General features: G+C 37.0%; 1 protein-coding gene across 3 annotated transcripts in view; it reads left to right on the top strand.

Moving 5' to 3' along the window:
• ANO3 (anoctamin 3) overlaps nt 1-26,039 on the top strand; it is a 415,128-nt gene that overhangs the window by 249,807 nt on the left and 139,282 nt on the right. The window contains exon 1 of one of the 3 annotated variants that reach the window (XM_053899881.1): nt 8,976-9,073. The exons of the other annotated variants lie outside the window; for them this stretch is intronic. The gene's annotated coding sequence lies outside the window, so the exon portion shown is untranslated. Of the gene's footprint in view, nt 1-8,975; nt 9,074-26,039 lie in introns of those variants that run through there. 3 annotated transcript variants of the gene reach the window in all.

Below are 26,039 nucleotides of genomic sequence, written 5' to 3'. Positions count from 1 at the left end.
GCTTCACACATTTTTTTTCTGGTTGGGATATTGTACTGGTTGCCACATGCCCCATGCATATGATGTGATGCAACTGATATTTTATGTCTTTATAGAAGTTACTCAATTGCAAAGGGATCATTTTAGAGGTGAGGGAGCAAGTTTAAAAAGCAAAAACTTTCAGGAGAAAGTGACTGCTAATGGAAACTATATCGTGAGTAATGGTAAGTACTGGATTACAGGAAAACAAGGGGAGCTTTCTAACAAAATTTGCCATATTTCTTATGAACCTAGCTATAAAGTAGGTAAATTCATTTTACATTGAATTTATGAGGAAGTCTGTTGAGCTCATCAGCTGTAAAAACAAACAAGCAAATCTAAAAATGTATGGAGCATTTGATTTGTCAACCATTGTGCAAACGTTGCCTGAATGATCTTGAATCAGCATGCTGAGTTTAAATTATGACCATATATCCACTGCTTACGATAATTTAATAAAATAAGTATATTTGTAAGGCACCATAGTTTGTTATAGAATTAATTTTGAGAATAACAAATTGGATCTTTGGGATATTTTATTCTAATCATGAACTTTTGGGATGTCATTTATGCTAAAATCCTTTAATATTTGAGAAAATGAAAACATCTACAATACAACTACATCTACAAAAAAACATCTACAACTACAACTGATATCTCCTATGATGAAGTGATATTGATAAAGTAATAGAAAATAGTAGTAAATATTTATGTTATATATTTGGAAGATACCATGTGCAAAACTTGGCACTTGTAGGACAAATGAAGATCGCACATATGGACAGGTTTTGCTGTCCAGGTATCGGGATGCAACACAGGATACATGCATACAAATGGAGAAAGCTAAGAGGCTCTGGAAATGAGAGATCATACTAACTATGTGATAAGTCTAGATTTAGGCTAGCCTCAAGCTTTTTGACAGGAGCCATTTTAAATAACTCAGAGGCACTGTAGTAGATGGGACATAGGCCACAGTCTTTCTTCCTTATATCTCTATTTTTAGCACCTCCCATCAAGAGATAGAATCGTTAGAATGGCCTTGGGCCTTGCTTTGGCTAGCAGACTGCTGCAGAAAGTCACAATGTGACAATACTGAACCTTGGACTCCAAAGATCTTGCGCTCCCATTCTTTCTCTGGGACTGTGCCTCCACCACAGCAAACAAGCCAGAATTGTCCTGCCTGAGGATGAACCATGTGGATCAGAACCTAGTGAGCCCAGTTGCCCCAACTGAAGCAGAAATATGAGAGAATTCAGTGGCAAAGACCAGGAAACTCAGAGCCTGAAACAGTTCAGCTGAACCCAGATGAACTACCCAGTTGGGCCCAGCCTCCCCACCGAATCATGATCTAAATGAAAATCGTTTGGTGATGATTTGTTTCTCAGCAGTAGATAATGGATGCAGCCACGAATGTTAAAAGATAGCATGTTGGCTGACACCAGTGATTGTTAATGTAAAGTGAATTTTTCCTCCATTACTGGGAATATTTGAAAAATTGTCCCTAGGTTTTCCACAACATACTCTATTACCCATTTCGCTCCACAGAGCCCAAGTATATTTTAAATGTCATAATCTAAATAGCGTGGTATCTAGCCAGCCTATCTAAAACATTCTGACATTGTTTATCTTTAAAAAAAACAACTCTATTTGCAAAAGTGTTTTCTTTGTGATAATATCAAATCAGGGTAGAATTTCAAGATTACCTTCAATGGAACTATGTGTGGATAGTTAGCAGTAGTCACAAGTACCCACTAAAATTGGTGAAGAATTATTTTTTAAAGACAAATTTCTTTCTTTTTTTCTTTCTTTCTTTCTTTCTTTCTTTCTTTCTTTCTTTCTTTCTTTCACATTTTGACAAAAAGTCTCTGTCACAACTATATGGATAAAAAATTTCAGAAAGTAAATTTGTAATGAAAAAAAGAAAAAATTCTATAAATCCATATAGACCAAGGCACCTGCTCTGACTGCAAGCAGAGTTCTAGAGTAGAGAGATTGTTTTTAAAACAGTTTGGGTGAATATTTCCTTTTTCTGTCTTATTAATATAGAGATCATTATGAATAATGATTAAAGGTAACATCCTACAGCCAGCTGGATGACCCCCAGAAGCAAAATCCCTCTCTGTCAAAGCGCCCTGTCCTACACACCAGCTAAGGCCTCTAGATGTGGATAATTTACAGGAAACATCTACAGTTCATTTAGGTTAGAAGGCACAAATCTGTGAAGCAGAACCCATGGCTTCTGTAGTGAATGTTAATGAAGAATTTCCTGCTGCCACTATCCCTCAGGATGCCAAAAACAATTGCAGATGTGGCCAATAGCCAGTCTGGGAATATGAATCTATATTCCAAATTACAGTGACTTCTCCTCTTAAAGGATGCTGAGTATCAAAACAGACAGGAAAAAGGTTATGGATCAGGAAAATCTTGATATGAATATTTTAGCAGTTCATTAAATTTAGATCACAAAGCCATTCAGTTTGACTGTGTCAACTGGCATTGGCAGATGGTGTTCATCTTTAACTCAACTGGTAGCAGGAATAATTTTCTATGGAGGCTGGAGACACATCATATGTTGGAGAACACGAGAGGAGGATGGCCTCTGCAGTTTCCTGTACCTTCCATGTGGGTATCAGCAAATGTTTCATGTGCCTCAGTGGCTCTTTGCCTCCAAGTAGTGTATAGGGATTATTAGCATTCTGAACTTGCATACTTTTTTTCCTAGCAATTATGAGATAATGATGACTTAAACTACAAGATAAATGACTAAACTGGGCCGCTTTAATTGACAAAATTACACATGAAATTAAGTGCTAATTATTTGCATGTAATGGGATAAGTCAGTTTCTAAGGAAAATGTTCATATTTTCATAATGTTAAGACCAGAAGTAATATTTTTTTATTTAGTAATGTTATTGTTGGAAATGGTACCCTAAATATTTAATTTTCATATATATTATGGAACATACAACAGGTTATCTTGATTTGTTCATCTTTCTGGCCACTGTCTTAAGTTTATTTTCTTGCCTAGTATAAGAAGACTTCTTTTCCAGCAGCCCAAAAGATGCTTGGTCTTGTTTGCAGAGTCTTTGTCTAACATAGAAGAAAGTTTTATTTATTTTTTTTTTTTATTTTTTTTTTCAACGTTTTTTATTTATTTTTGGGACAGAGAGAGACAGAGCATGAACGGGGGAGGGGCAGAGAGAGAGGGAGACACAGAATGGGAAACAGGCTCCAGGCTCCGAGCCATCAGCCCGGAGCCGACGCGGGGCTCGAACTCACGGACCGCGAGATCGTGACCTGGCTGAAGTCGGACGCTTAACCGACTGCGCCACCCAGGCGCCCCTAGAAGAAAGTTTTATCCTCCCTGCAACCATAGGAGTTTAGTGCCATTTAGTATTTACCTTGACCCTCAGAAACCTTCCCTAGTAAGTGGTGAGGACTTGTGTTTTACCAGCCTATTGGTAGTGTAGATATTACAGAACATTTAGTGTAAGATTTTTTAGAATCCTTCCACATTATCTGTAGATTACTTAAACCTAAACGTAGTATGTGATGTGTGTCTGTGTGTGTGTGTGTGTGTGTGTGTGTGTGTGTGTGGTGTTATGATGAAGGTATTTCACATCGGTAATGAAATATTGATCTTTCAAAAATGTGCAAATGTTCTCACAATAATAGGTCAATAAGGGGTTACACTAATTTTAGATGCCTAGTGCATCTTACACCCAAATGAATTATTGAAGAGCTAAACAATTAATAGACTTAAAATGGATATATAAATATAAAATAAGCATTTTTTTTTTTTTTTTTTTTTTTTTTTTTTTTTTTTTTTGCTAATCACAGAATAGTGAAATGGCCTTTCTAAATGGTCTTTTTAAAAAAACAATAAAATCGACCATGGGGGCCCCTAGGTGGCTTAGTCAGTTAAATGGCTGACTCGATTTTGCCTCAGGTCATAATCACACAGTTGTTGAGATTGAGCCTGGTGTTGGACTCTGTGCTGACAGCAGGGAGTCTGCATAGGATTCTGTCTTTCCCTTTCTCTCTCTGCGCCCCCCCCCAAAACAAATAAAGAAACATTTGTAAACAATTGATTATGGAAAACTTGACAGATTTGACTATTTACATACTAATCAGTATCAAAATTACTGTAAATAAAATTAGAGTAAGGGATAAACATAAGATATGATAATGAACTGATATAATAGAACATACTTACCAAACAATAGTTAATATTCTTAACTTATAAAGATATTATATAATCGATAAATATGAGTGAAAAAATTGAAAAGTAGTATAATTTAACATGTAAAACTATTAGCAGTCAGTACTAGCAATTGCAGAAATGCAAACATAAGCAATGTTCTTTTTTAATGTTTATTTATTTTTGAGAGACAGAGTGTGAAGGGGGGAGGAGCAGAGAGAGAGGAAGACAAAGAATCCTAAACAGGTTCCAGGTTCTGAGCTGTCAGCACAGAGCCTGATGTGGGGCTCGAACTCACCAACTGTGAGATCATGGCCTGAGCCAAAGTCAGACTCTTAACTGACCGAAGCCACCTATGGGCCCCATAAGCAATGTTTTTTTTTTTTAATCAAATTAAAAAATAATTTAAAAAAAACCAGTATTGACACTATAAACTGTTTATTGCTAGCTGGTAGACATGTATATTGATCCTCATTTTCTGGCAAACAACTTAACAATGAGGATTAAAAAAGCCTTAAAATAATCTTACCTTTTGACCCACTTCTAAGAATTTATTCGGAGAATATAATTAGATGTTGGCCCATATAATTATGTTCAGGGATGTTTCTCACACTGTAATTTGTGGGTGGTGAGGGACTATAAACACTTAAATGTTCTAAAGTAAAATTTAAAGTTAAAAATAATAATGCCTTCATTTGTAACGATGTAGATGGAACTAGAGTATACTGTGCTAAGCGACATAGTCAAAGAAAGACAAATATCACAATTTCACTCTTATGTGGAATTTAAGAAACACAACACATGAAATAGTGGAAGGGAAGGAAAAATAAGATAAAAACAGAGAGGGAGGCAAACCATAAGAAACTCTTAAGTACAGAGAGCAGAGTTGCTGGAGGGGAGGTAGGTGGGGAGGGTGGGCTAAATAGACATTGGGCATTAAGGAGGACACTTCCTGGGATGAGCACCAGGTGTTATATGTGGTAAATCACTGGATTCTACTGCGGAAAGCAATACTACACTGTATGTTAACTAACTTGAATTTAAATAAATAAGTTGAATAAAAACCAATCCCTCAAATGAGGCAATTGAAAAATAAACTTCCAAAAATAGGTAAGGATGAGAAATGATCACAATGTATGATTATACAAGAAGGTTGTTATTAAAAGCAACATGTACAGTTTGATATTGATTATATAAAAATATCTAACTCTTACTGAGAAGATACACAACAAAATTTTAAGTGTTTATCTCTGGGTCATAGGATTCAAATGATTTAAGGTTATGTCATGTGTTCTTAAATTCAAGCCGTAAGTATTATCATACAACATCATCCCCATTTTGAAATTTTACACGGCTAATGAATGACTGAGCCAAGATTTGAAAAATAAGATGGTTCTGTTTCCTGAAACTGCTCTTCCACTTGCTACACTGGCAAGACAAGAACAGTTCAGGACTTCATCTTTGTAGTCTGGTAGCTATTGTAAGTAGCATTTTGGTTCCTCCCCCTAATACATATTGATCACTTATACACCGGAAGCTGAGGTAAGCACTTTGTATGTATTATCTCATTTAACTCCCACACTCAATGAGAGGAACCAGTAGTAGTCTCATTTTACTAATGAAGAAAATAAAGGTTAAAGGTGTTTTGTCCAGTCTCTGATCTAGACAGTAACCCAGCTAGATTGTACCATGTCTCTTTGATTCCAGAACCTGTGCCTTTCTGACTCCAGTTCAGTAGTTAACTATAAGAAATATACTTACACATTAATCACACCCTCAAAAACCTTGAAATGTTGCTCTGAAATAGGCAGCTTTGCTTTTTATTATCTGTGTGGCTAACCTACAACATCCCAGGAATGGACTGACCTGTTTGTACTTTATTTTTGTATCAACAAATAAGTAAGTAAAAAAAGCAGGGAGTTTGTTTCAAATTTAATATTACTAAATGTCAGTAAAAGTCAGTCACAGGGAGTGGGTAGGTATTCCTTAGGATTGCATAATAATCAGTAGATAAAATATTTTCAAATGCATCTACTCTATGGAACAGGAATTCCCCTTGTCAATCAGAAAAAAAAAATGTTCAACAGCTATGTTGGAATGGAAGGCTAGGAAATCAAGACATGAAGACATTTTAATTGTAAGAGTAAATTTAGGTGAGGGATGAATTTGATGAATTGGTGTCTTTAGTTCTTTCAAAGACTATATGGGAAAAATATGCCTGCCTATTTAGTATTCCATAGCCAGTACAAGTAAGCAAATGAGATGTACAGATATTTTCTCTTTCCTGACACTAATATTTAGGTAGTAAGACATATAGGAAATTTCCTGAATCATCAACTCACTGGTTTTCTCTATGAGAGCTTAAGAGTTCATCTTGGGAGATCTACCTTCTAAGTCTCCCTGGGGAGCTTAGCTCTAAAATGAGAGCTGCAATAACCTCTCTGCAGAATTTGTACATGATTATCGGATGCGAAAGTAAACTCAATAAATTAGTGTGTCAGCATACCATTGAAAAGGTTCAGATGATCGTTCTACTTGACTTTTATACATTCAATCAATGGTAGGCCCACATCAGACCGGTTCTCTGCATGGACATGAAGGCAGTCAGAGAAGTCAGATCAAAACTTATGTTATTTGGATACATTGAAAGTCAAGTTTACATTAATCTCCCACCTCCAGGGCCCCCAGGTTATGTGTGTAGAGAAAGACCACAGGATTGGGGGTTGGAGCATTTAATAATGCTAATATTAAATACTACAATGGCTAATATTTATTGAGGATTTTTCAGTGATTTTGTTGATACATTCTTTTAGCCTCACGACAACTTTAAAAAGGTGGGGTCTGTTTTTTACTCCCATCTCATACGTGTGGAAATGGAGGCTCAGAATGGCTAAATGATTTCCCTGTTAATATACAATTGGGGAAGCAGTAGGTAGGAGTTGTATAGAGTCCACCACCCTGTTAAGCATTGGGCGAGGTTGTACAGACTAGAGATGTGCACAAGGGACTGTAGGAAGCGTGAAATAAGTTTATCAGGTAGTTCGAGAACAGGTTCACATTATGGGGGAATGAATGACCATATGTATTAGAGACCATGAGTTTTGTGCTTTCCGCAACGTTTTATGCTTAAGGAAAAATACAATAAAACTAAGACTCCCATGCTCAGATCCGGATAAACTGTAAAATATTCGTTCCTCCTGTGATGCTTCTATTCCTTCACCTTCCCATGTCCTTTTCCTCCATTCACACTAGCATGGAGACGTGTGTGTGTGTGTGTGTGTGTGTGTGTGTGTGTGTGTGTGTTTAAGTTTATTTTTGAAAGAGAAAGCACAAGTGAGGGAAGGGCAGAGGGAGAGGGGAAAGAGAATCCCAAGCAGGCTCCCCACTGTCAGTGCAGAGACCGGTGCAGGGCTCAAACTCAAGGAACCATGAAATCATGACCTGAACCCAAATCAAAAGTCAGATGCTTAACTGACTGAGCCACCCAGACACCCCAGGGCATGTAGACTTGTTAATATCACCAAATGAGCCTATCAAAATATTAATTATTTGAGCAGCTGTCACTATTTTTAAAGAAAATGTCAGCAAATATAAAGCGCTGTTGAATTTCTTAAATAATTTCTGATGCTTGTGGAAATTTTTTAATTGAGTAATTGCTATTGACTGCTTTGCAAGATATAAATCGAGAGTTCAGATAAGGGTCTCAGTCATTGAAACCTGGATGATTTGATTAATCCCTTGATGACAGGCAATTTCAACACAAGGATTACAATAATCTATGCTTTGTCTCATAAAGGTTTCAAGCTATTGTGTGAAGTTAAAATTCCCTATTTTGTGGGTTCACTGGAAGACCAATTTTTAAGCATGTTGGTTAATTCAAGGCCATATCCATTAAGTGGCTGTTACTTAGTTCAGTATCCTGTCAGTCCCAATTCTAAGCTGTCTTGTGGAGGCTTTCTTGACAGATATAAATGTAATCCTCTGTTGGGTCTCATCATGTAAATGTTAACCACAGAGGGACAAAACTGTTCGATTGTATTTTAAATTTATTTTTAGATAACATTTACTTCTGTTGCTTTCAGATTACAGTCACTTCGTAATATGTAGCCCTGAGCCAATATGCTACAATGTCACGTTTAACCAGATGCAGGATTTTTCAGAAACCATAAAGGTTTCTATTGTACCTTTCTGCCATGAACAAGAAAATGAGGCAATTTCCTTGAAAAGCTGAAAAAAAAAAAAAGGAAATCCTAGTGAACACCACTCAGCTATCAAAAACATTAAATAAAAAATGTTTCATCATAAAAAAGTTTTCTTTGCCAGACCACTATTATTCAGACTGAAACATACCTCCGACCTTTATGCTAATCTGCCCAACTCGTTTAAATAACATAAGAATGTGCAATAGATTATTAGAAATTGACAGTAAAATTATGAAAATGTCACTGACATTATATGACTAAATGTCACTTAGGTGAATCATACATGGAAACTATTAACCAATGACACATGAAGATGTCCTCTAACCCCACCCCCCACCCCATAGCCAATCCTCTTAAAAAAATTTAAAAAAAAAAGAGAAGTTCTTATAAAGAAATGAGTTGTCTTTTTTTTTCTTTTTTTAATCATTATTCAAACTCAGGCATTTTAAAGAGTTGTCTAAAAACCCTCCAGTCAAATGCCTCCTGCAGCATTCAATCTGTAACACTCTAGCTAATGGAAAAAAAGCAGGCAGTGGAAGGGAGAACTTTCTGTTGTCGTGCTGAAGAGTGCTTGAAAGAAGCTTGTCATTTGCAATTCTGTTGTCAGCAATGAAGGATTCCAAATGCAGCTGAACCCAGAATTCTGACGGTGGTACGTTTAACAGTACATCAATCTAGGAATTCTATGTTACTTTCTGTTTCCTTTGAAATATGTAGAGAAGCCAATTAAGAATAATTGATATTAGTTTCAGAACTGGGGATGAGTATGTCTCTTATTTCAAAATATCAGAAATGCGTTCTTAAAAACTTGAAGTATGTGATCTAAATTGTTACCTTTTGAGCATCTGTGTTTGTCTTTGTATGTGAAACAAATGGTGCCTTTCTGAAGTTTTTACTGTTTTTAAATGCATTCGATTATTGGTTTCACTAAAATAGTTACTCCCAAATCCTACTGTAAAATTAGGTCTTGATTCAAGAATATGTAAGATACAATTATTTGTAAAAGTGTATATTTTTAAAATGTTCTTAAGAAGTTATTTTTATATAAAATATTTTAGTAAATAATTTCAGTCAAAATAGAAAATCTGAGAAAAAAATCTGAATTGAAAGAAGCATAACTCGCAGCAAAAAATGTTAAAGTAAACAAGTGACAACAATGAAAGTCACTGTGATTTAAGCTACGGAACAAAATGTTTCAACCTGTTATCTTTATTTTCTCATGGTTTTAAAGAGGATAAAATTAATTCTTTTTCCATTCCACAGGCTTCATTTTGATTTCTTTGTTTAAAAATATTAACTGCTTCCCTTTAGGAAATCAGAGGTTAGGTTTCTGAATCCGCATTTCAGGTGAGATCACTTAAAATGGATATGGAAATAAATATTCTTTTCTTTAAGAAAAAGTAAGTACTCAACAGAGTCCTTACATGGTATTTAAAATAAAAAAATCTGTGAGCAGGAAAGGTATACCCAAATATATTCTTAGTGCCAGTAAATTACTAAGATGATATTTAAAGCTCACATACTTTTTTTTTTTTTTTTTACAAATGTTTGTTTCATTGAGAACCTGGTAGAAAATCAGTCTATGCTCCATCATAGATCATTCTACTTAGAACAGCTTGACTTTTGGTTTGCTTTACATAAGCCAGAAAACCTTTGATATTTTGAGTAAATAAAAATGGGTGGACAGAGAATAATATAAGATAGTCTAAAAAACACGACTTAGTGCAATGCCTGTCACATTATAGAAGTTCGGTCAGTATTGTGTTTCTCTCCTCTCTTTAGTTTCCTTTTTAACTTTTTAAAAGAGTATTTACACTTGCTTCATAATTTTGACTCTTTCCACGGATATATACATCTTATCAGATGGTATTCAAAGCCACATTTTATCCACTTATGCAGATCAGGTAACTCAGGTGTTTTGGATCCAATCTGAAGTCTTGTCTTCAATGATTAATTTTCCATCTTCTTTGTGACCCCATTGATACTGTGTTGACCAATGAATCAGCTTTATTAAATAGGACACTCCAAATGTGAAAACCTAATGATTCCCCTTAAATATAATAAGTAAATCACTATGGGAAAATTACAACTCAAAGACAAAGTATCTGATAAATCATCCAGATCAATTCATTGTTTTAACCATAAGAGAAGTGGGAAATGCAAATTTTCCATAATTATATCTGAATTTAATTGAATTAATACTCAGCCATCAGTATAAAAGTAACTTTACATTTGAAGACTCCTTTCAGGAAAGAGTCTGTGCTGCATAATTATACTTAATGATCATAAAAAATATGCATGCTTTACTATGTTAAAAGCAAACTTATAAGCAGAACTATCACTGTTAAATTAAAACATATAAAAAATTTCTTTTTTGACATTATTTTCCTGAATAAAATGAGAGACTACATTTAGTTATATTTAAGGTTCCAACCTCACATTCTAAGAAATGTTGGCTGCAGCAACTTTTAAACAGAGATACCTTACAGCAGTCGTTGTCAGACTGAGAACAGCAGAATCACTTGTAGAGCCTGTTCTCACACACACCACACACACACACACACACACACACACACACACACACACACACGACCAGCCTCTACCCCCAGAGCTTCTGATAACAATAATTCCAGTTGAACCTTGAGAATTTGCATTTCTAACAAGTTCTCAGATAACGTTGATGTTCCTGGTGCTGGCACTACATTTAAGAATGACTGCTTTAAATATTCCTTTAATATCTCTAGTGGACTCTGCATTTGGAGAGCCTACCATATGCCAGACTCTGTACTAAGTCTAGATATGCATTCATGAATAAAGAGGCAAAATCTCTATCCTTGCAAAGCTTGTAGTCTAGTGGAGGGGTCAGAAAATAAATAAGTAAATCAACACCTAAATATCTATTTGCAAGTTGTCATTAAGTGGGTCCTTAGTGGTGGAAGGGAAGCTTCCTGAGGTGACCAGGGAGGCAGTCTCTCAGAAGAGATTGAAGACAAGAAATGAAAGATGAGAAGTCAGCTGAGGAGGGAAGAGTGGGAGAAAGAGGCATTCCAGGCAGAGTGCCCTCTTGGAGGGCCTTGGGGTGGGAAAGAGCTTGGTGTGTTCAAGAAACTGATATGTGGCCTGTGTGGCAGGAACACAGAGACCGAACGCCAGGATGGCCGAAATGAGAGGAGAAAGAGAGGTAAGCAAAGCACAGTATTGGAAGGGCTTATGATGGGGAGTTTGGATTTTCTCCTAACTTTAAATGGTTTTGAACAGATTTCTGTTTTCATGGAATAACTCTATGTGTGAGGATGGGGGGAACAATGTTGGAAGGAGGGGTGACAGGACAGCATTCCTACTGGAGGAGGACCATTGTTTAGCTGGGAGTGGTTACAGCTGAGATGGATGCATCAGCTTCTAATATCAAAGTGTGGAAACCACAGAGATGGCATTTATTTAAAAATCACCTTGAGGTTGATTATAACGACATGGAAATATGTCAAGGAAATTAAAAAAAAGCAGGTTTGAAAGCAAAATTATAATCATGTGTAATGAGAGAAACCAATGATAATGGCAAGATTATAAGTGATTTTTATTCCCTTTATTTTTATGCAATAAGAAAAAAATATACATTATTATAAAAATTCCTAAATTCAGATATTTAATGAGAAAGAAAAATCTGTGATTTTTGAGAAGACAATCATAATTTGCATAATTAATTAAGCTATTTGTGGTGTGTGTGTGTGTGTGTGTGTGTGCATGTGCATGATGCAAAGTACAGTGGATACAAAATGAATAAAATATATTTCTTGTCCCCAAAAAGTTTGCAGTCTATTGGGGAGGGCAAGAATAGGGACGTAAGATCAATGGGTCTCAAATGTTAGAGTATGTAAGAATTAACCTTTATGCTGTTGATAACCCTTCCAGGTACTAATTGCTCCTATCACAACCCGACACCTAATAAATCTTTCTGTGTGTGTGTGTGTGTGTGTGTGTGTGTGTGTGTGTGTGTGTTTATTTTATTTTTAGGAGAGAGAGAGAAAGAGAGAGAGAGAGAGCCTGAGCATGAGTGGGGGAGGGGCAGAGAGAGGGAGACACAGAATCCTAAGCAGGCTTCAGGCTCCCGGCTGTCAGCACACAGCCCGACGACATGGGGCTCGAACTTTCGAACTGTGAGATCATGACCTGAGCTGAAGTCTAATGCTTAACCAACTGAGCCACCCCTGTACCCCAACACCTAATAAATCTTGAATATACTCTCCCTTTCCCATGCCCCTTGCCTTTGCATGTAGAGTTTTCTTTCCCTCTTTCATTTTTCACAAATCAAATCAAATACTATTTTTAAAGACTTTTTTAAAGAGCATTTTAAGTTTACAACGGAACTGAGAAGGTGGTGCAGAGATTTCCTGTATCCCCTTGCTCCCACCCATGTGTAGCTTCTTCAATTGTCAACATCACTCACCAAAATGTACATTGTTTACCAAGGATGAACCTACACTGACACATCATGTTCACCCGAAGTCCATTGTTTACCTTACAGTTCGCTCTTGGTGTTGTGTGTTCTGTGGGTGTGGGCAAATGTTTAATGGCATACATCCATCATTATAATGTCATACAGAGAATATTCATTGCCCTAAAAATCCTTTTGCTCTGCCTATTCATCTCTCTCCCCTCCCAAGCCCTTCCCCTACCTATACTCTACAGCAAACACTGATCTCTTTATTTCTGCTTTTTGTTGTTTCCATAGTTTGTCTCTTCCAGAATGTCATATAGTTGGGATTATACAGTGTAATTCCTTTTCAGATTGGCTTCTTTCACTTAGTAATATGCATTTAAGGATCCTCTATGTCTTTTCACAGCTTTATCACCCATATATTTTTAGTGCTGGATAATATTCCATTGTGTGGATGTACCAGAGTTTATTTATCCATTCACCTACTGAACGACATCTTGGTTGCTTCCAAGTTTTGGCAGTTATGAATAAAGCTGCTTTTGACATCCATATGTAGGGTTTGGCAGACATAGATTTTCAACTCCTTTGGGTAAATACCAAGGGATACAATTTCTGGATCACACATGTCTAGTTTTGTTTGAAACCCCAAACTGCCTTCCAAAGTGGCTGTGCTATTTTGCATTCCCACCAGCAATGAGTGAGAGTTCCTACCGCTCTACATCCTTGTCAGCATTTACTATTTTCAATATTTTGGATTTTGGGCATTTTAGTAGATGTCTAGTGGTAACTCATTGTTTTAAATGACATATAATGTGGAGCATCTTTTCATATGTTTATTTGCCATATTTGCATATTCTTTGGTCAGTTGCCTATTTAGTGATCATACACCATTTTTCATTGGCTTGTTTTTTTTATTGTTGAGTTTTAATACTTCTTTGCTTATTTTGGGTAACAGTTATTTATCAGATGTATCATTTGAGAATACTTTCTCCCAGTATGTGGTTTGTCTTTTCCTTCTCTTAATATTGTATTTCCCAGAGCAGAAATTTAATGAGTCCAGCTTATGATTGATTTCGTTCATGGATCGTGTCTTCCGTGTTATATTTAAAAAGGTATTACGGCATTCAAGGTCATCTAGGGTTTCTCCTGTTACCTTCTAGGAGTTTTATGGTTTTATGTCCTACATTTAGGTCTTTGACCCATCTTGAATTATTTTCATGAAGAGTGTAAATCCATGTATAGTTTCTTTTTTTTTTTTTTTTTTTTTTTTTTTTTTGCATTCGGATGTTTAGTTTTTTCCAGCAATATTTGTTGAAGAGAACATATCCTTTCTGAAGGAAGATGGTTTCTGTTTCTCAGGATAGTCCCTTTATCTTTGCTGTCATGGCACTTATATTCACCCCTCTTATAGCATAAATCACACCAAATTGTAATTACTTGTTCCTCCCATTTGTCTCCCTGACTAAATTACTCTCTCTTAAAGGGATCATGGATTATTTGTCTTTGTAATTACATTATGCCTTGCACAGAGCCTGACTGATAATAGAAACTCATGATAAGCTTGTTAAATGAGTGAATATGAAAGAGAATATTATAACTCTAGGTAGACTACAATAGAATTATTAGTGTGGCTTTCAAGAGTTAGGATAAATCTTATGGAGAAGACAAAATCAAGTTTGTCTTTAGATGAAAATTTTTGAGTAATTTTACTTCTAGGAATTTGTATTAATAAAACAATTAGAGATATTAACAGAAATATAAGAACAAGGATATTCATTACATCATTATGAATCACTGCAAAGGATAACTTAGCAAAGCAAACTGAAATATCCTTCAGTAGAATATAAATAAGTAATGATCTAACCATAAAAGTGAATGATGTTCAGCTTTTTACAGTGTCTGGCTGTTTAACCAATGCAATAGGATAAAGCCAACCTGAACCACTAATCCTCAAGTGAGCCAATGGCACAACAATAAATAAAACAAAGGAATATAAAATTGCATTATTTCCCACCTTTGGTTCTGGGATTCCCTGACCCAGCAGATCTAGTCCACATAAGCCATGAGACTATGAAACCATGGACACTCTTCTCTGAAAATCTAGAAAAACTTTAGGGAACCCCGGTATCATAAATCCTTAATCTCATGTGTATCCTTTGCACCAAAACAAAATGAAAAAGAACCCATTACTCTTACCTAGAACAGCCTTTGTTTTTAACCTAACTCAAATGAAATAAGATAAAATTTTATGTATTGATGTAAAGATGTACAATGGACTGTTACTGTTGTTTGTCCAAACATCATTTACTTTGTTGTTCAGGTGGAACTGACCCTGTTTCCTCACCCTGAGATTGCCAATCAGAATTTTCCATCCTCTTGATAATAACAACAGGTACACTGATGGACAAGATCCTCAAGCTGAATTCTGCTCTGGGATGTTTTCCAAGAACTATAAGGAAAGATGCTCCCTCCCCAACTATAGGAAGGAGGTTATTTTTAAAGGGATTGAATAAGACAAGCAGAGAAACAAACCACAAAAAGCAAACAAAAACAGAATTAAGAGACAGATATAAAGAAAAGTTGTAATAGTAGAGAGAGTGAGAATTTTGACAACTGCATTTGGATCTCCAGAACCAGCTTTTTTGAAGTTAACTAGCTCTACCCCTGGACTTTTCAGAGGTAGAGAGCTGAATAATTTTTGCAGTGTGAGCAGAAAAAGAAGTCTTTCATGTTAGGGGAAGTTATAGTTGTCTGATTTGTGTTGGATTTCTGTCACTTGGAGCTAAAAGAGTCCTGATTGTTCTGGATATTTATGATATCCTGTTGAGTAAGAGCAGATTTTTTAACAGTATGTATAAAATCCCATGTGTGTTTCTGTGTTGTATATTGCATTTTATATCTCATATAAACGTGTATACATACACACATACAGTTACATCTAGGTTTGGGGGTAGAAAGAAGAAAGAATGAGAAATTGAACTCTGAACTTGTACTAGCAACCCTCCCTGAGCTGTTGTCTCTAGCAATGCTTGCGCTATTTTGTACCTATCATACATATTGTTGGAAAAACAGTGGAAGAGTCGGAAAAAAGAAAAAGAGTTGAAAAGAGCCATTGTTAGGAGCAGTGGGATCGGGGCAATCAGAAGAGCAGCATGAGCAGAAGTTCAGAGTCTGGACTAGATCACGTGTGTGCAGCTGCCAAGGCTGGAGACACACCTGGCTACAGCACATTGTGTGGGGAGGAACCGGCGGTGGAAAGACTACAGATGTGGGGGGGGGGGGGCAAGGTGGATTCATGTAATGCGTCTTACTCAGGAGCCTCTAGTGCCTCATGCCTCAGACCTGTTTGTGTCATCCTGCTGACTTACGGTACACTTTCGGGCACACTGCTGGATTGGAGTCAGCCGACTGAGCTGCTGCTGGGTGGACTCAAACACGAAAGCAAATTGGGCTGTGTTACTCCTTAACTCAGCACCATGTGTAACCCCTTATATGAATGCCAGCGTGGCCCTTTCAGTTTACAGAATAGACCCCTGTTTGATGCTGCGGGACGAATACGGCATTGGAGGATCTTTTGTGGATGATACCAGTCTTTTATATGCCTAAGAGGAGTAGTAAGTACAAAATAAGAATTAAGAATAATAATAGCAGGGGCACCTGGGTGGCTCAGTCGGTTAAGCGGCCGACTTCGGCTCAGGTCATGATCTCACAGTCTGTGAGTTCAAGCCCGCATCGGGCTCTGTGCTGACAGGTCAGAGCCTGGAGCCTGTTTCAGATTCTGTGTCTCCCTCTCTCTGACCCTCCCCCGTTCATGCTCTGTCTCTCTCTGTCTCAAAAATAAATAAACGTTAAAAAAAATTAAAAAAAAATAATAATAGCAAATTACTGAAGTAATTGACAAATAATATGAGCCAAGGAGTACATAGGGTTTATATAATAAACATGTGAACTAGATATGATTCTTAGCACCTTTTAATAGATACATGTCTTTCAATACAAGAAGAGTTAAGAACTTGGCTCCTGGACTTAGGACACACAAGTTTGGATCTTGGTGCTGCCTCTTAGAAGTTGCATTGGGAAAATTGTTAAATTCACTGCCCCTCAGATTTCCTCTCTGTAAGAGAAAGTGCAGGAATGGTAGCAGTCAATATACCTACCTCTTAGGGTATTTGTGAGGAATGAACGAATATTCATTTAAAAAGTTAGAATTGTATTGGTACACCGTAATTTTTCAATAAGAAAAAAGATTCATGTTCCTATGGGTAGGGAAATCAAAGATTTGAGAGATTAAATAACTGGTCCCGGACACACAGTCATAATGAAGGGCAAAGTTGGCCTTTTATTCCTTCAGCGGTCTGATTCTGGGCTGAGAATGAGAGGGAGATTGAGGTTAGAGAAAGAAAGAATCCAGAAGGAGGAGGCAGGTATTTCGAAGTTTTAGGACTCTAGGAGAAAAAAAGAAAAACTAAGAAAAAAATGATCTTGGAGAAGAGATTTGTCTATCGAAGTGTGTTGTGGTATGAAACCTCTCATTTTCCTCTAGACTACAGGTGACAAATTACACTTTGTTTACCAGTGCTCTCCACAAATGGGGTTTTGTGGGGAGGGGTGGGGAGAGAAGTAAATAAGAGGATGAGGGAAGTTCATAAATGCTAGATGTTGTATGTTTATAACCGAAGAAAATAGACCTAGAATGTTGGTTGCTGGAATGCTCGCTTCTCCCTGGTGCCACCAAACAAATGGTTACTAGTCTTTCAAGGACTTCGATAATGTCTAGGTTGGGCCTTGTCAATAAGATTCATCTTCAATATTGGATGGAAACGGAAGGTAGAGAAGGAAATAAGGCACCTGAAAAAATGGGTTATGTGAATTTGAGGAGGCAAAGAAGTGTAAGAAGTCCCCTAAACAAAATAGGAATCTGTTGCTGCTCTGAGAAACTTTTAAAAGGCAAACAAAACCTAAGAAATATATTTAAAAGATATATATATATATATATATATATATATATATTATATAAAAGATCAAAATGTGTTCAGTTCTCTCCCCCACTCCTTGGATCATGGAAGCTTCTGGGGATTTTGCTTGTCACTTGGGATTGATTTTGTAGAATACTTATAAATCTGGTCTTTTATCTTTTATTTTCTCACTCAGAAGTAAGCTCAATACAGATGGTTTATATCTGTATCTAAGAAGACATCCTACTTAGAAATTATCTGACTTCAGATGTTTCATATCTCTATGTAAGGATAATTCACATATCCATATAATTGGATTCCATTATATTATCTAAAATATATTTAATGTTGTCTTTTTAAATTAAAATGTGTACATCAATAAGGCAAATATTTTTTAGGAAATTTATTTTTAAAAATGCAAGGGGGATTAAATAATTAAAAGAGAATGCCTTTAGGATTCCTAAATAGAGGTCTCGGGACTGCCATTATCTGTAACTGTGTTTATGTTTTCCTTTATGGTGCCACTGCATTGGAAAGCAATCTTTTCAAGAACTACAAATGCTTGCCAGAGCATTTTAAGTGCTGAACATTTCAAAATGTTTATGTGTTTATAGATGTGAATTTTCATCCTAGTCCTTCTTAGGTAAGCAGTTTTTCCTTCGGTATCAAGGGGAAATGCAGGAGACTGCCTACAAGGAATTTCTTATCTTGACATAAGATCCTAGAGTTTAGCACATATGACTGGCATTTTTGACATTGAGCGAAGTGTTTTTATTAAGTGGGCGTAAGGCAGCCAGCCATCTGTAAAAAGAAAGGGATCCTGGGGAAGAGACAAAGATTAAAGAAGTACCACTCTTGTAGAAGCTGGACCTTGGAATCTGTCATCTTTGTTTGATAGGGTCTTGATGTGGTACTGGGTCAAAACAGCAGATAAGAGGGGAGGCTTTTAGTGGAAAAAGTAGCATTGGCTAACATTTATTGAACACTATTATTAAGAATCACCTCTAATGTTGTGTGTTCCTCATTCACCATTACTTAATGCAGTTGCCACTGCCCTGCAGACCTCAACCTGATTTGCAAGGACTCTGGTGACATAGAATTCTTGGGTTTCCGAAGTCTCCAAGAAATGAGTCACAACAATCTTTTAGCCCAAAACGACTGCATTCTTTATTCCTCCGCCATGGTGGGTGTTAATAGCAGAAAGCTGAAAAGCAACTTCAAAACTCTAGCTCCCCAAAATTCTGCTCAGAAAGTAGATTATTTATCCTGTTTAAACTCCTGCACTGTGAGTGGCTCTGCCACCCCGCTGGAAGATGTCCTGCCTTGAAGTGGCCTGAGTTCCCAGAGATTGTTATAAAATTCATGTTTTACTCTGCCTTCCTTCCTATATATAATTTAATCCTGTGCATCTCCTCCTTATCATAAGGGAATTATGGAAATAGTAGAATTGGAGATTTTTGTGAGGCTGAGTAGTTACGATTTTAAGGGTCATATATAGATTTTGAAATGAATTATTGAATGTAAATGTTTATTTATTTTTGAGAGAGAGAGAGAGAGAGAGTAATCATGGGATAACTCTCCTATCTGGTTTATCTAGCTTGTATACATTCACCATAGAGCAAATACTAGACTAAGCACCACGTAAACAGTTGTAAAGCAACAAAGACGTGTTCTGTGTCTTTATGCTTTGAGATAAATAAGCAGTGGTGGTAAAAGTCTTCAAAAAACAAAAGCATTTACTGATGCCCACCTTGGTCTGTTTAAGTTACCAATATGCTAATTCTCAAAATGCCTGAAAATTTCACAATCAATTCCTGTGAGCAGGTGCAGGCTGGCTCTGAAGAAGGAAAGATGTCAGTGTTAAGATGGTAATTCGGAAAGTGGAGGCAGGGTATCACAGGGCTTCATTACCAGGAATCCCTAAGAAGTCCCAAACATAAGGAAACATAATTTTCTTTGTTCTTCCTTTGCTTTATTTTTTTTAGGCTATATAAAGATAACCAGAAGAAATTCTGCTTTTAGACACAGTTCATCTATGTCCTCTCCATACCTAGGTGGAAAGCAGGTGAATTTTAACCTACCCTTCACATGGAGTCCTCATCTCCATTTCCACTTTTCCCTTCTACCCAACAGCACTAGACTGAGAGCAGCCTTGCTCTAAAATGTATAATTTTCTGAACTTTTCTCAAAAGCAAGCAAAAATGTAACAATTCAAAGGTAATGCATTTGACTACTATACATTATCTGCTAAGTGGTAACTTGGGCTAAAGATATTTAATTTTTTCAAAGGTACAGCTTAATATATCTTTTTAAACTATCATTTGTAAAATGTAAAGCCAAACAAGGTCATCTTTAAATCAGCCATAAAAGGACAAGGGCTCCTCTGTTTGTTATTTCTCATTTGAGCACAGATAAGCAAATATATGTTGATTGTGGGCCATGGCATAGAAATACCTTAGGTATCCAGAATTAAAGTGGTGCTTGATACAATTGAGTTCTCCTTGAGACATTAGAATGAGACTAGGCCTTGGTGTCTCATGAATGAGTCAGAGAGCTGAGGTGTATATACCCCTGGCTTTACCTCAGCTTTTCTGTCGCTTCTAGACTGAGTGTTCATAGATGCTTTTGCCTAAATAGTTATGACACCATCTGATCTGGATTTTTTTCTCTTCATGTATATAGTTTATAGTTTTTTTTAACTTTTTCTTTTTCCATGTCTAGAGTCATTTTACTTGTATGTTGCATGATTAGGAGAAACTACATGTTGAGAAAGGCTACCTTTGGTTAGCCCTTACTGGGCACCATAACTTCTTCTATTTAACTTCTGCAGCAGCAGTTAGTTATCTTTCTAAACACATACTTGAAAATGCTTTTTATTTTACTACATAGCCACTTGGTCATTGAATGCCTGCCATTTGTTTTGTTAAAGCACATGCATTCCTCAGCCTGACGCCCATTCAGAGTTTCATCATTTGATAACTACAGCAGTAAGTTCACGCTCACTTACCCACATGGTTTGACTGGAGGGTGTATCTGTCTTGTTCATTGTTTTTCACACATGCCTAAAATAGTAACCAGGACAGAAGAATGCGAACTTCACACTTGTTAGAGAGTACCTAACTCTACATTGTAGGGAATATTTTTCTCCTACTTTAGGAATGAGGAAATCAGTGAGTAAAAAGTTTAGTAAAATCCAAGTCCACATAGACTTAAGAGGCAAAATCAGAATTCAAATCCAGATCTGTCTGCCTCCATTAGATGGAAAGAAACAACTGAGATAAAGAGAAAGACACAATTTTCATCACATCACAGGTGATTAATAAACATTTTTGTTCAAACTGAAATATACAGGATTTGCCTTTAGTGCTCATTTTGTTCTTCTGATTGCTATTCACCTCTCTCTCCCCAGTCACTTCAATAAGTGTCTGGGGCTGAGTTGGAGCTAAAAAGAGATTTGCTGAATGATAGATGCCTCTGTTTCTACAGCATGTAGCTCAGAGTAGTTGTTAAGTACATTACAGGCATGCGTGTGTCTGTGTGCACACACGTGCGTAGTGTGTGTGTGGGAGAGAGAGAGACAGAGAGAGAGAGAGAGAGTGCAAGCATGCACTTTTTAGGTTAATGAAAATTTCACCTCTTGAGTTTTAATAATCTGGCTTTCATGAGATGTCACTTATTTCCCTCCTTGTTTATTGACATATCTATTTACTGTCTATACAGGATCATGCTGGAAGAGGACTGCTATGGGCAGTTTCAGGGGCAGTTCCAGATAAAAGATAAGCAGTGATTTAATGGCTTTCCAAATCCTTCAGGAAATTACAATCTCATGTCAAGCTTCTAAACAGGAGGGCATTAGGGATACCTAGGTGGTTCAGTTGATAGAGGTCAGATTCTTGATTTGGGCTCAGGTTTGGATCTCAAGGTTCGGTTCATGAGATTGAGCCCCATGTTGGGGTCTGTGCTGACAGCAAGGAGTCTGCTTGGGATTGTCTCTCTCTCTCTTTCTCTCTCTCTCTGTCCTTTCTTAGATCCCACTTGTGCTCTCTTTCAAAACAAATAAACAAACAAACAGGGGTGCATTACAAAAGACTTTCATCAGTAAATCAGCAGCAGACAGCCAGTTTTTCTGCCTTCCAAGCTAATGTCCTGACCACTCCTGCCTTATATTATCATTTCTGTTTTTTAAGTGATGTACCATCTATTACTTTTTGCCAGATTTAGAATACTGCAGCCACGGAATAGAGATGCAGCTTTTACATGGTAGGAAGGACACAAGTTAACCCAGCTCTGGACCTGAGATCAGTAATGTCAGTCTTTAAAATTCATGTGTCTCTGTCCTGACATCCTGTCTTCCTACTCCATCCTCCCACTCCTCAGTGACTGTAAATCCCACTCTGAATGTCAGATGCTCCAGGCACTGCTACTTGGTTTCCTCACGGCATTTCATTTTTCCCTTTCCACCATCAAAACTCAAACCACCTTTTCTCAAGTCTTTCTCTTGAGCAATGAAAATAATAAACCCAGATTAGATCTAATTTAAGCAAAGCATTAGTGGCTTGTTACAGCTACATGTTTGCCAAAGTATGGTTTTTAAAATAATTTTTTTATTATTTTTATTTTAAAAAATTTTTTTATTACATTTATTTTTGAGAGGCAGAGAAAGACAGTGAGTGAGTCGGGGAGGGGCAGAGAGAGAGGGAGACACAAAATCCAAAGTAAGCTCCAGGCTCTGAGCTGTCAGCACAGAGCCCGATGCAGGACTTAAACTCAGGAACCATGAGATCATAAATTGAGCTGAAGTCAGACACTCAACTGACCAAGCCACCCAGGCGCCCCTAAAATAATTTTTTTAAATGTTTGTTTATTTATTTTTGGGAGAGACAGGCAGTGAGTGAGGGAGGGACAGAAAGAGAGAAGGAGAGACAGAGAATTCCAAGGAAGCTCCTTTCTGACAACACAGAGCCCTATGTGGGGCTCTAACTCAGAAACCATGAAGTCATGACCTGAGCCAAAATCAAGAGCCAGACGCTTCTGACTGAGCCATCCAGGCACCTCTAAAATAATTTTTAAACTCCATCACAATGACTTGAACATTTTTAATAGATATGACTTTATTTTAATGTTAGAAAAAAATATAACCAGTGCATTCAACTTGTTAATTTTAGGTTAATATTATTTTGACAAAGACTATTTTTAAAGAAAAAGTGTAATCTAAAAAAAAATAATGCGTTGTCTGTGGCTCTGTCCAAAAATAGAGATATATGATTAATGTTTGAGAAACAATGCCATATTGTATCTTGTCTAATCACTTCTCTGATGACAGTTACCATTCACCTAGAAACTAGGGTCCTCTTATTAGTTATTTTATACACTTTGGCCACCGTCTTCACAATCTTCAGGGAAATAAACAGACCACTTTATTATTACCACTTTATGAATGAAGATGCTGAAACCTTAATGGGGTTTTTGGGCACAGTGACATGAGATAAGAAGCATAAGCAGGTCTTCATCTCTGGTGCTCCAACTATAAGTCATACTATCTTCGCAAAATTAAAGACTTAGAAACGTCTTCAGTGACCTCTGTTTTAAACATAGGCCATTGGTGTGCATTAGTTTTTCATAGTCTCCAAAAAGGCAAGATTAGTGGGGGGGAAAGAAATGTTCCATACCTTCACTCATGTCCATTTTTAAAACAAATTCATATGACTACCTTGTTAGATTAGCTATAGGGTTTCCAAAGTGCTTGGAGGCTTTGCTCTTATGAGGTTCAGCTTATTTCTGTCAAGGCCTGCCAAGGGAGCTGAGTTTACAGAGGCAGGTGTCCCTAGAACTGGGAGTATTGTGAGATTGCCTGGTCCAGAAGTTCTCAGCCTGCCTGGTGTCATAGAGCTCTAAGGGGGCTCACACATGAGCCCAGGGCATCTACGAAGTGTCTGAAATTATATGCATAATTGTACAAATATGTAAGTATGTGTATTTTTCTCAAAATACTGCCTATTACCAAGGAGGGGTTTAAAACCACTAGTTTTGTCTTGATCTGCCCTCTACAGCCTAGGAAACCAAACTACCAACATTGGAGAAGCCTATACAAGTACAAATAGCCAGGACCGTTATCTTAAATGACCCTCATGGGGACCTCGGAGAGTTCATCTTTCTCCCTCTCTCCTTATAAATATCTAACTTACAGCAGCAAGAGTAACTCTGAAACTGGAAAGAACTAAGCTCATGGTATAAAATGGGCATTAATATTCGATGATAAATTTTCAATGCCAGCTTTCCAAAGTTTCCAACATGACCTGATTTATTTTTACTCACTAGATTATTTGTAGCCAATGTGATAAGGCCGTCTGCTTTATGATGTTAGCAAAATTAGTTGTCTGATAATCTGTCTTCTGCTTGTTGGGTCTCAAGAGATCCTTGTCGTATTGATATAGCTTTTAAGGAGAAGGAAAGAGAAACAATGGACTGCTAGGTCATGAAAAATAATTTTCTGCAAATGTAAGGAACACAAATCTCATCTATTCTGCAAGAGCCAATACATTTCTCATTAGATCAAATCCATCTAGGTGTGAAGGTTCTGGGTGATTTTATCCTCTGCCTTCATAATGTATGTAATTAATGATAAACACTGAATAATTCAGAATAGTTTGCTTCAGAGCATTATGTGAGTTTTCCTAATTTCCACTTATGGTCAAGGACACTAATGATGATACTAACCATTTATTCAGTGCCAGAAAAATTGATACCCTGATCAGAAGGTCTGCCATTTCAAGTTAAACATTCAAGTGAAACAGTAGCCTTTGACCAGGGTAATGTTCTGGGCCACTCTGATGGTTCAGAGAGATTGTTTTACCCGTGCTATATTTTGACTTGACTTTTATTTTGCATTTGCAAAACTGCAAGTGAATTCAACCCCCTTGTATAATTGGACTTTTCTGTGTTGTGCTTCCCATTTGTTTTAGGCATCTGTTATGCCTTTCATCTGTTATGAATCCAGAGCCAAAAGAAAGGAATGTTTTAATATTTCAGATGTGTTTACTACTGATGTGTCCTAAAAATATCTTGGACACACTAGGTTGTTTGGTTTTTTCACCTTTGTACCCATAGTGACTGCACACAGAAAAGTGCTAATACAAAAGCCAACCAACATGTCCTTGAGAGTAGAAGTGACTAAGTGCTCGGATATGCGCCTTACCTCTCCATTTCTGATTTCTATTCTGTTCTGAACTTGACCCAGCAATTCCTCACTACCTTGTGAATTCTTTGATCCTTTTTAAGGTTTTTGCTTTGCATGTGTGCTTGTTTTTGCGGGAAAGGTTGATCCCCCAGACTAGAAATAGTGCAGCATTTTAAAGAATATTTCCATTGGGCTTGTGAGATTACCAATATTTTAAATCATTTCCCTAAACACATGTTGGAAATCATCAGGTGCCCCTTTATTATGAATATTCTTGTTTTGTTTTGAGAGCTCTGTAAGGAAGAATATAGCATTCATGATAGCAAGCAATGCATTGATGTTACTGATTTTTTTCAAACCCTTTACAATAAAATGGAATTTGATTTTGTTTTTCATTTAAAATTTGATCTGGGGACTCCTGAGTAGCTCAGTCGGTTAAGCACCCAACTCTTGATTTTGGTTCAGGTCATGATCTCAAGGTCCTGAGATTGAGCCAGCATTTGGCTCTGCACTGGAAGTGGAGGCTGCTTAAGATTCTCTCTCTCTCTTCCTCTGCCCCTCTTCCACTCTCCTGCCTCTTGTGTAATCCCTCTCTCAATGAATGAATGAATGAATGAATGAATGAATAAATAAAAATAAATTTAGATCTTTTAGTCAAAATCTTCATTCTCATACTTTCAGTAAATTCTTCAGTGGTTTTTGCTTCTGTTTTTTAATTTCCAACTGATGGCTGGCAGAGTGCAGAATAACTTCAGGCTGGATTTAAGTAGAGTTTATGTGTTAAGTTGTCGTAGGTGGCTGACATGAGACGGACAGTGTTCGCATCTCTTCAGCATGTGAGCTCTGAGGTGATCATTTGTTTCTAGTGATGCCCCCTGAGACCTGTGTTATATAACAAATATTCAGCCAAGTACATTCTGAAGCTCTAATTGGCTTTATATTCATCTATTCATGAATTGAGCAGCTTCCCCTTTAGCAAGTAGAGGGGAGCTGCAGAGGGCTACAGAAAAGGAAAGGTTTTTAAAGGTAGAGAAGGAATGGAGAAAAGGAA

This window comes from Panthera pardus, unplaced genomic scaffold (genome assembly GCF_024362965.1).
Source record: "Panthera pardus isolate Hobbes unplaced genomic scaffold, ASM2436296v1 HiC_scaffold_12, whole genome shotgun sequence".
Taxonomy (NCBI): Eukaryota; Metazoa; Chordata; class Mammalia; order Carnivora; family Felidae; genus Panthera; species Panthera pardus.
The sequence above is the reverse complement of the archived record's forward strand: the minus strand, read 5'-3'. Positions and strand labels throughout refer to the sequence as shown.